Below are 17,156 nucleotides of genomic sequence, written 5' to 3' on the forward strand. Positions count from 1 at the left end.
TGCATATGCCAGTACTCACCACACCCCATCTTCATTCTGCACATACCAGTACTCTCCCACACCCCATCTTCATCTGCACATACCAGTACTCTCCCACACCCCCATCTTCACTCTGCACATACCATACTCACCCACACCCCATCTCACTCTGCACATACCAGTAATCACCCACACCCCATCTCACTCTGCACATACCAGTAATCACCCACACCCCCATCTTACTCTGCACATACCATACTCACCCACACCCCATCTTCAATCTGCACATACCAGTTACTCACCACACCCCATCTTCATTCTGCACATACCAGTACTCTCCCACACCCCATCTTCAATCTGCACATACCAGTACTCACCACACCCCATCTTCATCTGCACATACCAGTAATCACCCACACCCCCATCTTCACTCTGCACATACCAGTATCACCCACACCCCATTTCACTCTGCACATACCATACTCACCCACACCCCACCTTCACTCTGCACATTACCAGTACTCACCCACACCCCACCTTCACTCTGCATTATACCAGTTCTCACCACACCCCATCTTCTCTCTGCACATACCAGTACTCTCCCACACCCCATCTTCACTTGCATATACCAGTTCTCACCCACACCCCTTCTTCACTCTGCACATTACCAGTACTCACCCACACACCACCTTCACTCTGCACATACCATACTCACCCACACCCCACCTTCACTCTGCATATACCAGTACTCACCCTCACCCCATCTTCACTCTGCACATACCATACTCACCCACACCCCTTCTTCACTCTGCACATACCATACTCACCCACACCCCATCTTCTCTCTGCACATACCAGTATCACCCACACCCCACCTTCACTCTACATATGCCAGTACTCACCCTCACCCCATCTTCACTTTGCATATACCAGTTCTCACCCACACCCCACCTTCACTCTGCACATTACCAGTACTCACCCTCACCCCATCTTCACTCTGCATTATACCAGTTCTCACCAACACCCCATCTTCACTCTGCATATACCAGTACTCACCCACACCCCATCCTTCACTCTGCACATACCATACTCACCCACACCCCACCTTCACTCTGCATTATACCAGTTCTCACCCACACCCCATCTCACTCTGCACATACCAGTAATCACCCACACCCCATCTTCATTCTGCACATACCAGTACTCACCCCACACCATCTTCACTCTGCATATACAGTTCTCACCCACACCCCATCCTTCACTCTGCACATAACCAGTACTCACCCACACACCACCTTCACTCTGCACATTACCAGTACTCACCACACCCCATCTTCACTTTGCATATACCAGTTCTCACCCACACCCCATCCTTCACTCTGCACATACCATACTCACCCACACCCCACCTTCACTCTGCTTATACCAGTTCTCACCACACCCCATCTTCATCTGCACATACCAGTACTTCACCCACACCCCATCTTCACTCTGCACATTACCAGTACTCACCCTCACCCCATCTTCACTCTGCATTATACCAGTTCTCACCAACACCCCATCTTCACTTCTGCACATACCAGTACTCACCCTCACCCCATCTTCACTCTGCAACATACCAGTACTCACCCTCACCCCATCTTCACTTGCATATACCAGTTCTCACCACACCCCATCTTCTCTCAACACATGCCAGTTCTCACCCACACCCCATCTTCACTCTGCACATTACCAGTACTCACCCACACACCACCTTCACTCTGCATATACAGTTCTCACCCACACCCCTTCTTCACTCTGCACATTACCAGTACTCACCCTCACCCCATCTTCACTTTGCATATACCAGTTCTCACCCACACCCCATCTTCACTCTGCATATACCAGTACTCACCCCACCCCATCTTCACTCCTGCACATACCAGTAATCACCCACACCCCATCTTCACTTGCATATACCAGTTCTCACCACACCCCATCTTCATCTGCACATACCAGTACTCTCCCACACCCCCATCTTCACTCTGCACATACCAGTATCACCCACACCCCCATCTTCACTCTGCACATACCAGTAATCACCCACACCCCACCTTCACTCTACATATGCCAGTACTCACCCCACACCATCTTCACTCTGCACTTACCAGTACTCACCCACACCCCACCTTCACTCTGCATATACAGTTCTCACCCACACCCCTTCTTCACTCTGCACATTACCAGTACTCACCCTCACCCCATCTTCACTCTGCACTTACCAGTACTCACCCTCACCCCATCTTCACTTTGCATATACCAGTTCTCACCACACCCCATCTTCACTCTGCACATTACCAGTACTCACCCCACACCATCTTCACTCTGCATATGCCAGTACTCACCCACACCCCTTCTTCACTCTGCACATACCATACTCACCCACACCCCACCTTCACTCTGCACATACCAGTAATCACCCACACCCCCATCTTCACTCTGCACATACCAGTAATCACCCACACCCCATCTTCATTCTGCACATACCAGTACTCTCCCACACCCCCATCTTCACTCTGCACATACCATACTCACCCACACCCCATCTTCAATCTGCACATACCAGTAACTCACCCACACCCCATCTCACTCTGCACATACCAGTAATCACCCACACCCCATCTCACTCTGCACATACCATACTCACCCACACCCCATCTCACTCTGCACATACCAGTTACTCACCACACCCCATCTTCTCTCAACACATACCAGTACTCACCCAACCCCATCTTCACTCCTGCACATACCAGTAATCACCCACACCCCATCTTCAATCTGCACATACCAGTACTCACCCAACCCCATCTTCACTCTGCAATACAGTACTCACCCACACCCCATTTCACTCTGCACATAACCAGTACTCACCCCACACCATCTTCACTCTGCACTTACCAGTACTCACCACACCCCATCTTCAATCTGCACATACCAGTAACTCACCCACACCCCTTCTTCACTCTGCACATACCAGTAATCACCCACACCCCATCTTCATTCTGCACATACCAGTACTTCACCCACACCCCATTTCACTCTGCACATACCATACTCACCCACACCCCATCTTCACTCTGCAATACCAGTACTCACCCAACCCCATCTTCACTTCTGCACATACCAGTACTCACCCAACCCCATCTTCACTCTGCACATACCATACTCACCCACACCCCTTCTTCACTCTGCACATACCAGTACTCAACCCACACCCCATCTTCAATCTGCACATACCAGTAACTCACCCACACCCCATCTTCACTCCTGCACATACCAGTACTCACACCACACCCCATCTTCACTCTGCACTTACCAGTACTCACCAACACCCCATCTTCACTCTGCACTTACCAGTACTCACCCACAACCCCATCTTCACTCTGCACTTACCAGTACTCACCAACACCCCATCTTCACTCTGCACATACCATACTCACCCACACCCCATTTCACTCTGCACATACCATACTCACCCACACCCCATCTTCACTCCTGCACATACCAGTAACTCACCCACACCCCTTCTTCACTCTGCACATACCATACTCACCCACACCCCATCTTCACTCTGCAATACAGTACTCACCCACACCCCACTTCACTCTGCATATACCAGTACTCACCAACACCCCACCTTCATTCTGCACATACCAGTAACTCACCCACACCCCTTCTTCACTCTGCACTTACCAGTACTCACCCACAACCCCATCTTCACTCTGCACATACCATACTCACCCACACCCCTTCTTCACTCTGCACTTACCAGTACTCACCAACACCCCATCTTCACTTGCACATACCAGTACTCACACCACACCCCATCTTCAATCTGCACATACCAGTAATCACCCACACCCCATCTCACTCTGCACATACCAGTAACTCACCCACACCCCATCCTTCACTCTGCACATAACCAGTACTCACCCCACACCATCTTCACTCTGCATATGCCAGTACTCACCCTCACCCCATCTTCACTCCTGCACATACCAGTACTCACCCACAACCCCATCTTCACTCTGCACATACCAGTAACTCACCCACACCCCATCTTCACTTCTGCACATACCAGTACTCACCCACAACCCCATCTTCACTCTGCACATACCAGTAACTCACCCACACCCCTTCTTCACTCTGCACATACCAGTACTCACCAACACCCCATCTTCACTCCTGCACATACCAGTACTACACCCACACCCCATCTTCAATCTGCACATACCAGTAACTCACCCACACCCCTTCTTCACTCTGCACATAACCAGTACTCACCCAACCCCATCTTCACTCCTGCACATACCAGTACTACACCCACACCCCATCTCACTCTGCACATACCAGTAACTCACCCACACCCCATCTTCACTCCTGCACATACCAGTACTTCACCCACACCCCATCTTCAATCTGCACATACCAGTACTTCACCCACACCCCATCTTCACTCTGCAACATACCAGTACTCACCCACAACCCCATCTTCACTCCTGCACATACCAGTACTCACCAACACCCCATCTTCACTCCTGCACATACCAGTAACTCACCCACACCCCATCTTCACTCTGCATATGCCAGTACTCACCCACACCCCACTTCACTCTGCATATACAGTTCTCACCAACACCCCATCTTCACTTTGCATATACCAGTTCTCACCAACACCCCATCTTCACTTGCACATACCAGTAACTCACCCACACCCCATCTTCTCTCTGCACATACCAGTAATCACCCACACCCCATCTTCAATCTGCACATACCAGTAATCACCCACACCCCATCTTCACTTCTGCACATACCAGTACTACACCCACACCCCATCTTCACTCTGCACATACCAGTAACTCACCCACACCCCATCTTCACTCTCCACATACCAGTACTCTCCCACACCCCATCTTCACTCTGCACATTACCAGTACTCACCCAACCCCATCTTCACTCCTGCACATACCAGTACTACACCCACACCCCATCTCACTCTGCACATACCAGTAACTCACCCACACCCCTTCTTCACTCTGCACATACCATACTCACCCACACCCCATCTTCATCTGCACATACCAGTTACTCACCACACCCCATCTTCACTCTGCAACATACCAGTACTCAACCCACACCCCATCTTCTCTCAACACATGTCAGTACTCACCCCACACCATCTTCACTCTGCAATACAGTACTCACCCCACCCCATCTTCACTTCTGCACATACCAGTAACTCACCCACACCCCACCTTCATTCTGCACATACCAGTATCACCCACACCCCATCTTCACTTGCACATACCAGTACTCACCAACACCCCATCTTCACTTGCACATACAGTACTCACCCACAACCCCATCTTCACTCTGCACATACCAGTATCACCCACACCCCATCTTCTCTCTGCACATACCAGTACTCACACCACACCCCATCTTCACTTCTGCACATACCAGTAATCACCCACACCCCATCTTCATCTGCACATACCAGTATCACCCACACCCCATCTTCACTCTGCAACATACCAGTACTCAACCCACACCCCATCTTCACTCTGCAACATACCAGTACTCACCAACACCCCACCTTCATTCTGCACATACCAGTATCACCCACACCCCATCTTCACTTTGCATATACCAGTTCTCACCCACACCCCTTCTTCACTCTGCACATACCAGTAACTCACCCACACCCCACCTTCATTCTGCACATACCAGTACTCACACCACACCCCATCTTCTCTCAACACATGCCAGTACTCACCCACACCCCTTCTTCACTCTGCACATACCAGTAACTCACCCACACCCCTTCTTCACTCTGCACATTACCAGTACTCACCAACACCCCATCTTCACTTGCACATACAGTACTCACCCACACCCCTTCTTCACTCTGCACATACCAGTAACTCACCCACACCCCTTCTTATAACAACCTGAATACGATAACTTTACTTCCTGAGTACGATAACAACCTGAATACGATAACTTTACTTCCTGAGTACGATAACAACCTGAATACGATAACTTTACTTCCTAAGTACGATAACAACCTGAATACGATAACTTTACTTCCTGAGTACGATAACTTAACCTGAATACGATAACTTTACTTCCTGAGTACGACAACTTCACCTGAATACGATAACTTTACTTCCTGAGTACGATAACTTTACCTGAATACGATAACTTTACTTCCTGAGTACGATAACTTCACCTGAATACGATAACTTTACTTCCTGAGTACGATAACTTCACCTCCTGAGTACGATGGCTATTTGTTACTCTCAAGCGCTGAGAGCGACATCGTAGTGTAAGGGACTAAGTCGTCGTACTGAGTCATGTCGTGGTAGTCAGGGGGTCGTCCCTACACTGAAGGTGTTAAAATGTCGTTTGCTTGGGACTAAACTCCCTTCGTTGAACTACTGGGATCAAACTGCCTTCGTTGAACTACTGAGATCAAACTGCCTTCGTTGAACTACTGAGATCAAACTGCCTTGTTGAACTACTGAGATCAAACTGCCTTGTTGAACTACTGAGATCAAACTGCCTTCGTTGAACTACTGAGATCAAACTGCCTTCGTTGAACTACTGAGATCAAACTGCCTTGTTGAACTACTGAGATCAAACTGCCTTCGTTGAACTACTGAGATCAAACTGCCTTCGTTGAACTACTGAGATCAAACTGCCTTGTTGAACTACTGAGATCAAACTGCCTTCGTTGAACTACTGAGATCAAACTGCCTTCGTTGAACTACTGAGATCAAACTGCCTTCGTTGAACTACTGAGATCAAACTGCCTTCGTTGAACTACTGAGATCAAACTGCCTTCGTTGTGTTACTGGGATCAAACAGCCTTCGTTGTGTTACTGGGATCAAACTGCCTTCGTTGTGTTACTGGGATCAAACGGCCTTCGTTGTGTTACTGGGATCAAACAGCCTTCGTTGTGTTACTGGGATCAAACTGCCTTCGTTGTGTTACTGGGATCACACTGCCTTCGTTTGTACCAACGGTAAACTGACCTTCACCTTGCACGACACATTCTATACCCAACATGAAACTTTGCTCATTCAACTTTTCTGTGATAATAATATCTAATTTCTCGACTATTACCAAATTTTCTTTATAATAATTAACATTTTCTCTGGACCGTACTAGACTAATTTACATATTACTCTGTCATATATTCTAACAACCTTTCATTGTCTAACTAGACCGTCAACCATGTTAAAGATGGTTACAGAAGTGTACTCCCAAATCATCTTTTATCTTTCATGTATAACTATGATAAACAATGGCCCGTAACTTCTGTACCTGCAGTACAAAAGCAGGTGACCATTATTCCAGAGGTCACCACAGAACAACATACAAGGATGCACAAAATCTATTCCTTTGATTTCATTGTAAAAAAAATACGAAAAAAGTATATTTTTCATATGTTTTTTTCTATGATAACAATTTGAGCACATGGCATAACGTCTCTACTATAAACCATCGGGTTATGACGCAGGTAAAGTATGAAATTAGTCAGTTAATAACGTATTATGTGACCACAATATGGCTGGGCCATACATTGTGGATGGAGAGAGCCAGCCAGCCAGCCAGCCAGCCAGCGGCAGGCAAAAGCAGGGACGAAGCCGCCGTCCAACGACCTCTTCTTCCGCGCCAGGAACAAGTTCCGCCACCGCCGCCCGACGTAAAAACTGACCCGACCGACCGACGCTGCCTCGCTACGTCCTTGAAACACTTCCCAAGTTAAGTAGTAAAAGGCCGAACACTATACACCGTGAAAGGCGTCGTATCGGTTACCGCAGAGGCGAGTGTCCTGCATATTGCTAGCCCATGGCCTCCCTCCTCCTCCTCCTCCACTCGGCGCCAACACAAGATATGGCCCACTTGTGTCTGCTTCATATGGCCATGTTGGTCTGGGTATAATAACCTCGCCAAACCCAACATGATTAACCTCACCTACATATCCAGTTATCCTAACCTAACATACGTATCTAGTTATCCTAACCTAACCTAACCTACGAATCTAGTTATCCTAACCTAACCTAACCTACGTATCTAGTTATCCTACCCTAACCTAACCTACGTATCTAGTTATCCTAACCTAACCTAACCTACGTATTAGTTATCCTAACCTAACCTAACCTACGTATCTAGTTATCCTACCCTAACCTAACCTACGTATCTAGTTATCCTAACCTAGCCTACATATTCAGTTATCCTACCCTACATATTCAATTATCCTAACCTAACCTAGCCTATATAGTCAGTTATCCTATGCTACATATTCAATCATCCTAACCTAACCTACCCTACATATTCAGTTATCCTACCCTACATATTTAATTATCCTAACCTAACCTACATATTCAGTTATCCTACCCTACATATTCAATTATCCTAACCTAACCTAGCCTACATAGTCAGTTATCCTATGCTACATATTCAATCATCCTAACCTAACCTACCCTACATATTCAGTTATCCTACCCTACATATTTAATTATCCTAACCTAACCTACATATTCAGTTATCCTACCCTACATATTCAATTATCCTAACCTAACCTAGCCTACATAGTCAGTTATCCTATGCTACATATTCAATCATCCTAACCTAACCTACCCTACATATTCAGTTATCCTACCCTACATATTTAATTATCCTAACCTAACCTACATATTCAGTTATCCTACCCTACATATTCAATTATCCTAACCTAACCTAGCCTACATAGTCAGTTATCCTATGCTACATATTCAATCATCCTAACCTAACCTACCCTACATATTCAGTTATCCTACCCTAAATATTTAATTATCCTAACCTAACCTACATATTCAGTTATCCTACCCTACATATTCAATCATCCTAACCTAACCTACCCTACATATTCAGTTATCTTAACCTACATATTCAATTATCCTAACCTAACCTACCCTACATATTCAGTTATCCTAACCTACATATTCAATCATCCTAACCTACCCTACATATTCAGTTATCCTAACCTACATATTATCCTAACCTAACCTACATATCCAGTTAATCTAACCTACATATCCAGTTACCCTAACCAAACCTACACATCTAGTTATCCTAACCTAACCTACATATTCAGTTATCCTAACCTACATATTCAATCATCCTAACCTACCCTACATATTCAGTTATCCTAACCTACATATTATCCTAACCTAACCTACATATCCAGTTAATCTAACCTACATATCCAGTTACCCTAACCAAACCTACACATCTAGTTATCCTAACCTAACCTACATATTCAGTTATCCTACCCTACAATTCAGTTATCCTAACCTAACCTAACCTATTCTAAACACCTACTTATCTTTCTCTAACTTAATCGAAGAAAGACCCAGCCACTAATATACATACAAACATATACATATATACTCATGTACATATCCATACTTGCTTGCCTTCATCCATACTGGCGCTACCCTGCCCTACAGGAAACAGCATCGCCACCCCCTGCGTCAGCGAGGTAGCGCCAGGAAAGCAGACCAAAAAAAGGCCACATTCGTTCACACTCAGATGTTCATGGTTTAACAGCACTAAACTACATAATTCATTGTAGGTTAGTCAAATATATATATGAACCTAAGATGGCAAGACGAATACCTTAATTTAGACATGTGGGAAATTAAGGGAAAATATCATGGAAGGCATTTAAATATACATGATTGCAAATCACTGGATTATAATTAGTTATTAAGTTATGTTCTGCCATTTAATAAGTTCAAGCAACATAAACGTAAATAAGAAACTATGACTTGATAACACAAGACACTTTATATAATAGAAAATAACTCCAATGGAAAAGTTAGACAATGGACACACGAAGGAACGTCTTCACACCTCCATTTTCGTTATAGATAACCAGTTTGCAGTTATTGTAACTACTCTGTTTTTATACTACAAAATAAATATAATAAATAATTATTAAAGTGTACAACGACACAGTCATGTATGGCGGGGTTAACATCAACAGATCTGTTGGTCTCTGACACAGCTTATATGAACAGGTGGTCGAGAATCCTTGTGTACGACGGTACTACGACCTTTGTGTACGACGGTACTACGACCTTTGTGTACGACGGTACTACGACCTTTGTGTACGACGGTACTACGACCCTTGTGTACGACGGTACCACGACCCTTGTGTACGACGGTACTACGACCCTTGTGTACGACGGTACTACGACCTTTGTGTACGACGGTACTACGACCCTTGTGTACGACGGTACTACGACCTTTGTGTACGACGGTACCACGATCCTTGTGTACGTCGGTACAACGACCCTTGTGTACGACGGTACTACGACCCTTGTGTACGACGGTACCACCCCTTACGGAAACACCTTGTTACGACGGGTACACACGACCCTTGTGTACGACGGTACTACGACCCTTGTGTGCGACGGTACCACGACCCCTTGTGTACGACGGTACTACGATCCTTGTGTACGGACGGTACTAACGACCCTTGTGTACGACGGTACTACGACCCTTGTGTCGACGGTACCACGGACCCTTGTGTACGACGGTACTACGATCCTTGTGTACGACGGTACCACGTACCCTTGTGTACGACGGTACTACGACCCTTGTGTACGACGGTACTACGACCCTTGTGTACGACGGTACTACGACCCTTGTGTACGACGGTACCATGACCCTTGTGTACGACGGTACTACGACCCTTGTGTACGACGGTACTACGACCCTTGTGTACGACGGTACTACGACCCTTGTGTACGACGTACACGACCCTTGTGTACGACGGTACTACGATCCTTGTGTACGACGGTACCATGACCTTGTGTACGACGGTACATACGACCCTTGTGTACGACGGTACTACGACCCTTGTGTACGACGGTACCACGACCCTTGTGTACGACGGTACAAGGACGAGTGTGAGCGACAGACGTAGGACCCTTGTGTACGACGGTACTACGACCCTTGTGTACGACGGTACTACGACCCTTGTGTACGACGGTACTACGATCCTTGTGTACGACGGTACCACGACCCTTGTGTACGACGGTACTACGACCCTTGTGTACGACGGTACTACGACCCTTGTGTACGACGGTACCACGACCCTTGTGTACGACGGTACTACGACCCTTGTGTACGACGGTACTACGACCCTTGTGTACGACGGTACTACGATCCTTGTGTACGACGGTACCACGACCCTTGTGTACGACGGTACTACGACCCTTGTGTACGACGGTACTACGACCCTTATGTACGACGGTACCACGACCCTTGTGTACGACGGTACCACGACCCTTGTGTACGACGGTACTACGACCCTTGTGTACGACGGTACCATGACCCTTGAGCCTGAGGGTACGACCCTTGTGTACCTTGAGTACGACAGTACGACCCTTGAGCCTGACGGTACGACCCTTGTGTACGACGACACGACCCTTGAGCCTGACGGTACGACCTTTGTGTACCTTGAGTACGACAGTACGACCCTTGAGCCTGACGGTACGACCCTTGAGCTTGACTGTACGACCCGTGTGTATGACGGTGCGACCCTTGAGCCTGACGGTACGACCCTTGAGGTTGACGGTACGACCCTTGTGCATGACGGTGCGACCCTTGAGCCTGACGGTACGACCCTTGAGCTTGACTGTACGACCCGTGTGTATGAGGGTGCGACCCTTGAGCCTGACGGTACGACCCTTGAGGTTGACGGTACGACCCTTGTGTAGGGCGGTACGACCCTTGTGTACGGCGGTACGACCCGTGTGTAGGACGGTACAACCCTTGTGTACGGCGGTAGGATCCCTGAGCCTGACGGTACGACCTTTGTTTACGACGGTACGACCCTCTGGTATTATAACCTCATATTTAACCAGACTACGGAAAAGGGTCGTACCGTCGTAACCAAACTTGCGGAATGTTTCAAAACGCCAACGTGAAATTCCAGCGACCATAAACGTCAAAAAATCCGACGCACGTCTGTATGACGGACATGAAGTACAGTAGAGCGAAGTGGACGGTTACCGACGATGGCAGATAACGAAGACGACCACTTGGGGGGGGGGGGGACGACCGGCCCTCTAGCGGCCATAACCCGAACTGACCAGCTAACATGGCGCGTCCTGGACACAACACCATTTATCACACATAATTGGACCTGGTTGTTGACCTGACCTATTAAGGTCAGGTCAAAGGTCATACCTTCGTAGCCAAGGGTTTGACGCTCCTACCATCGTATACTTAAGGGTCAAACTGGGAAGTAATTGGCGTCCAGCCAAAGTATTGTTGACACTGATGACGTCACCTATTGGCGTCCCGCCAAAGTATTGTTGACAATAATGACGTCACCTATTAGCGTCCCGCCAAAGTATTGTTGATACAAATGACGTCACCTCTGGGTGCTAGATGGGGGGGGAGGGATCAATCCACATGTATAACAAGGTCATTAAGGTATCACTTAACTAGTTACGAACAGATATGATGACTGGTCTCACTTTTGCAATATAAACGTATAACTTTATCACCATTTACATCAAACACTTTATACTTAAATATTAACGTAAATAAACATCATTATCATCAAGTCTCGTATTTATTCAAATTAAGCATTATTAAAAAATAAAAGTTCGTCTATTAAATATATTACAACAGAGTTACTGTACAATGGCGATGCATAATCACAACATATTGTAGTAAAGTTATACTTTATCAATAAAGTAATTGTGTCTCGCCCACAGTCAACCCAACTGTTCATCCTCCCCTTGGGGGGCTGGTCGATCAAATAGATACCTAAGTCATATAATTTCCTCAGGTCCATTTTCTATGAAGGAGTCCTGGTGTTACCCTGGACAATTTCTAGCTCATGAAACTCAGGGATGCGCTACGTACAGTAGTAGGGAAATAGAGACGCCTTTGGAGTGTGCAGCTTTGAAATGGCGTAACCTCGAATCCGGTAATAATAATAATATATATATATATATATATATATATATATATATATATATATATATATATATATATATATATTTTCTTTTTTGCTTTGTCGCTGTCTCCCGCGTTTGCGAGGTAGCGCAAGGAAACAGACGAAAGAAATGGCCCAACCCCCCCCATACACATGTATATACATACGTCCACACACGCAAATATACATACCTACACAGCTTTCCATGGTTTACCCCAGACGCTTCACATGCCTTGATTCAATCCACTGACAGCACGTCAACCCCGGTATACCACATCGCTCCAATTCACTCTATTCCTTGCCCTCCTTTCACCCTCCTGCATGTTCAGGCCCCGATCACACAAAATCTTTTTCACTCCATCTTTCCACCTCCAATTTGGTCTCCCACTTCTCCTCGTTCCCTCCACCTCCGACACATATATCCTCTTGGTCAATCTTTCCTCACTCATTCTCTCCATGTGCCCAAACCATTTCAAAACACCCTCTTCTGCTCTCTCAACCACGCTCTTTTTATTTCCACACATCTCTCTTACCCTTACGTTACTTACTCGATCAAACCACCTCACACCACACATTGTCCTCAAACATCTCATTTCCAGCACATCCATCCTCCTGCGCACAACTCTATCCATAGCCCACGCCTCGCAACCATACAACATTGTTGGAACCACTATTCCTTCAAACATACCCATTTTTGCTTTCCGAGATAATGTTCTCGACTTCCACACATTCCTCAAGGCTCCCAGGACCTTCGCCCCCTCCCCCACCCCACGATCCACCTCCGCCTCCATGGTTCCCTCCGCCGCCAGATCCACTCCCAGACATCCAAAACACTCCACTCCCTCCAGCTTCTCTCCACTCAAACCCACCTCCCAACTGACTTGACCCTCAACCCCACTGTACCCAACAATATATATATATATATATATATATATATATATATATATATATATATATATATATATATATATATATATATATATATATATATATTCCTACATATTTGCCATTTCCCGCGTTAGCGAGGTAGCGTTAAGAACAGAGGACTGAGTCTTAGACGAGAAATCCTCACTTGGCCCCCTTCTCTGTTCATTCTTCTGGAAAATTAAAAAACGGGAGGAGAGGATTTCCAGCCCCCCGCTGCTCCCTCCCCTTTTAGTCACCTTCTACGACACGCAGGGAATACGTGGCAAGTATTCTTTCTCACCTATCCCCAGGGATAAATAATATATATATTATTTATTTATCTATTTATATTTATTTTGCTTTGTCGCTGCCTCCCGCGTTTGCGAGGTAGCGCAAGGAAACAGACGAAAGAAATGGCCCAACCCACCCCCATACACATGTATATACATACACGTCCACACACGCAAATATACATACCTATACATCTCAATGTACACATATATATACAGAGACACATACATATATACCCATGCACACAATTCACACTGTCTGCCTTTATTCATTCCCATTGCCACCTCGCCACACATGGAATACCATCCCACTCCCCCCTCATGTGTGCGAGGTAGCGCTAGGAAAAGACAACAAAGGTCCCATTCGTTCACACTCAGTCTCCAGCTGTCATGCAATAATGCCCGAAACTACAGCTCCCTTTCCACATCCAGGCCCCACACAACTTTCTATGGTTTACCCCAGACGCTTCACATGCCCTGATTCAATATATATATATATATATATATATATATATATATATATATATATATATATATATATATATATATATATATATACACACACACGACATATTTGACGGAGGAAAGTTGCCTCTTGATGTGTTGTACGCAAATTATTAACTTTCATTTCCCAACACAAGACTCGTAGGTACGTCCTCGTACCATCACGCCAGAGTAGAAATTGTCCCAGTAATGCAGGAAACATGATGATGATGTGATGATGGTGGACACAAATATGTGCACCTGTGTTGGCACGTGAAACGTGGGTAAAGTTTATATATATATATATATATATATATATATATATATATATATATATATATATATATATATATATATATATATATATATTCCTATGAGTCCACGGGGAAAATGAAACACGAAAAGTTCCCAAGTGCACTTTCGTGTAATAATCACATCATCAGGGGAGACACAAGAGAGAAATATAACAGTCAGTTGATATACATCGAAGAGACGAAGCTAGGACTGTTATATTTCTCTCTTGTGTTTCCCCTGACGATGTGATTATTACACGAAAGTGCACTTGGGAACTTTTCGTGTTCCATTTTCCCAGTGGACTCAGGAATATCTTGATCACGCGCAAAATTGTCATCCTTTCCAATATATATATATATATATATATATATATATATATATATATATATATATATATATATATATATATATATATATATAAACTGCATTAAAATCTCGCCTTTTCGATAAAGCCTTTTCGTGGTTTCGACTTGCAAATATTGCAGGGAATAGTCTGGCCTTTTAGCTAAAACACACTATGGTAAAGTATATATATGGCCTTTTAAGCCTTTATACTTAAGCTTTGCCTTTTAACCCAAATCTTTTGTTTTCCCTGAGGTAATACATAGGGGGGGGGGGGGAGGGACCTAGGCTACGCTAACACAATTGAATATAATGTATACCGGCCATGTATGTATACATGTATGTATGTATGTATGTATGTATGTGTACACATGAGCTTACACTCATACGAACGACCCTTAGGTACGACAGTCTACCCCCCCACCCCCCCCCAGGCTTGACCCTTTAAGGGCAAGGTGAAAGGTCATTGTGGAAAGCCCCCCCCCCCCCCGGCCCAGCTACCGCAAGCGGCAGGTGACAACTTGTTGCCGCAGACACATAAGATCAAAGGCCAGAGCATCATCATACTCGCCCAGGGTCGTAGCGCCGCTACACTGCGGGTGTGGGAAACTGTAATTATGGTTGTCTTCGTTAGGTAAGGTTAGGTTGTTAGGATGAAATGATTTAATTCAGGCTTACAAGCCCAGTACTGAAGCTTGTGGGCTTAATGTAAGTTAAGATAAGCTTATTCTAATGTTTAAATTTGTCTTCAGTTGTGATGTTTAAACCTGTAATGTTTAAAATTGGTTATGGCTAGGTGGTAATGTTTAAAATTGGTTATGGCTAGGTTGTAATGTTTAAAATTGGTTATGGCTAGGCTGTAATGTTTAAAATTGGTTATGGCTAGGTTGTAATGTTTAAAATTGGTTATGGCTAGGTGGTAATGTTTAAAATTGGTTATGGCTAGGCTGTAATGTTTAAAATTGGTTATGGCTAGGTGGTAATGTTTAAAATTGGTTATGGCTAGGTGGTAATGTTTAAAATTGGTTATGGCTAGGTTGTAATGTTTAAAATTGGTTATGGCTAGGTGGTAATGTTTAAAATTGGTTATGGCTAGGCTGTAATGTTTAAAATTGGTTATGGCTAGGCTGTAATGTTTAAAATTGGTTATGGCTAGGTTGTAATGTTTAAAATTGGTTATGGCTAGGTGGTAATGTTTAAAATTGGTTATGGCTAGGGGCTGTAATGTTTAAAATTGGTTATAGCTAGGTTGTAATGTTTAAAATTGGTTATGGCTAGGCTGTAATGTTTAAAATTGGTTATGGCTAGGCTGTAATGTTTAAAATTGGTTATGGCTAGGTTGTAATGTTTAAAATTGGTTATGGCTAGGTGGTAATGTTTAAAATTGGTTATGGCTAGGGGCTGTAATGTTTAAAATTGGTTATGGCTAGGCTGTAATGTTTAAAATTGGTTATGGCTAGGCTGTAATGTTTAAAATTGGTTATGGCTAGGCTGTAATGTTTAAAATTGGTTATGGCTAGGTTGTAATGTTTAAAATTGGTTATGGCTAGGTGGTAATGTTTAAAATTGGTTATGGCTAGGGGCTGTAATGTTTAAAATTGGTTATGGCTAGGCTGTAATGTTTAAAATTGGTTATGGCTAGGCTGTAATGTTTAAAATTGGTTATGGCTAGGCTGTAATGTTTAAAATTGGTTATGGCTAGGTTGTAAAGTTTAAAATTGGTTATGGCTAGGTGGTAATGTTTAAAATTGGTTATGGCTAGGGGCTGTAATGTTTAAAATTGGTTATGGCTAGGCTGTAATGTTTAAAA

The 17,156-nt window shown here is 44.8% G+C and overlaps 1 protein-coding gene across 1 annotated transcript in view; it reads right to left on the reverse strand.

Annotated features, from left to right (window-relative positions):
• Positions 1-17,156, reverse strand: part of LOC139764869 (uncharacterized) — a 128,109-nt gene that overhangs the window by 46,546 nt on the left and 64,407 nt on the right. The window lies entirely within an intron of this gene.

The sequence above is a fragment of the Panulirus ornatus genome, chromosome 51, assembly GCF_036320965.1.
Source record: "Panulirus ornatus isolate Po-2019 chromosome 51, ASM3632096v1, whole genome shotgun sequence".
Lineage (NCBI taxonomy): Eukaryota > Metazoa > Arthropoda > Malacostraca > Decapoda > Palinuridae > Panulirus > Panulirus ornatus.